The sequence below is a fragment of the Schistocerca serialis genome, chromosome 2 (assembly GCF_023864345.2).
Source record: "Schistocerca serialis cubense isolate TAMUIC-IGC-003099 chromosome 2, iqSchSeri2.2, whole genome shotgun sequence".
In the NCBI taxonomy this organism is placed as follows: domain Eukaryota; kingdom Metazoa; phylum Arthropoda; class Insecta; order Orthoptera; family Acrididae; genus Schistocerca; species Schistocerca serialis.
Window position 1 is genome coordinate 305,938,082 of NC_064639.1, and position 1,259 is coordinate 305,939,340.

At 48.7% G+C, this 1,259-nt stretch overlaps 1 non-coding gene across 1 annotated transcript; it reads left to right on the forward strand.

Moving 5' to 3' along the window:
* The first annotated feature begins 238 nt into the window (after positions 1-238).
* Positions 239-310, forward strand: Trnat-ugu (transfer RNA threonine (anticodon UGU)). Its single transcript has one exon. It is a non-coding gene; the product is annotated as a tRNA-Thr (tRNA).
* Positions 311-1,259: the final 949 nt, after the last annotated feature.

Below are 1,259 nucleotides of genomic sequence, written 5' to 3' on the forward strand. Positions count from 1 at the left end.
CTTTGACTTCATGTTTCCTAACAACGCTGTCATAGTTCTGGCAATACCGGCCATAACCTCCTCCTGTGCGGATGCACACACATTCCCCAAACTCTTACGGGACTTTGTAAGAATGTCTTCCACGAGTAATGAGTGTTGGAGTGGGACACTACGAATGTTGTGTCTAGACATAAGGTGAGAATGTGTGTCTCGCGGGAAGCGTGCGCGACATAGTCACTGTAGTCGCACTATCCCGTGTGCCCTCGGTGGCTCAGTTGGATAGAGCGTCTGCCATGTAAGCAGAGCCCGGGTTCGAGTCCCGGTCGGGGCACACATTTTCACCTGTCCTCGATATATATCAACGCCCGTCAGCAGCTGAAGCTATTCATATAATTCTGATATCTTTGTAGACTGCTGTAGCTCATGAACAGACACCATATCTATATAAGCGTGGTAGTAGAGATGACAGGGTTGCGTTGAGGTGACCAAACGCGTCACCACTGTGTACGCCAATGACTGATACTGCCTTCGAGGGCGAACGGCAGTCATATCGATTCGCGACTATCAACATCACTAACATCGGGTCGCGTGCGAAGGTGTCATTCTTACACGACACACGTTATGCGCCCGACACTCATGGCCTTGTTGCAGGAAGTATACGTTCTTTGCTTCCAGGACATCGCAGGATACACGACATGCGTATTACACGCGTCGGAAACGTTCCGTGGCTGCGCAGTACTTCTCAAAGAAAGTTTAATAGCCACCAGTATACGATACCTACAGAATGCCAGGGCTATGGCGCTTAAGGTCCAAGGGAAACACTTCGTCAATATTTACGCACCGTCCAGTACGAACAAGAAGCGTGAACGTTCACTATTCTTTACTGAGGAATTAACCAATCATGCCAAGGCAGGACAGATGATATGGTGAAGGAGTGATTTTAATTGTACACGATCAGCTAATGACCAAATTCCTCAGCATTCACCAAGCCCAACACTTAGCGCTGTCATTCGCTAGCTCTGTCTGGTAGACACTTGGGACATCGTCTATGCCGATAGACAGGGTTTCACGCACTTTATTGAACTGTCATCTATCAGAATTTATAAGATATATACCTCTTGGTCTCTCAGGAATGCGGTCACGGCAGCAGAGTTGTAGCCGGCTGCATTTACTAACCACACTGCTTACGTTTGTACCATCACGCTTCGACGCCAACATGTGTGTCACAGCCGCAGCCCGTGGAAATTTAACACCGCTCACTGGCCTCAACGGAATGCCAG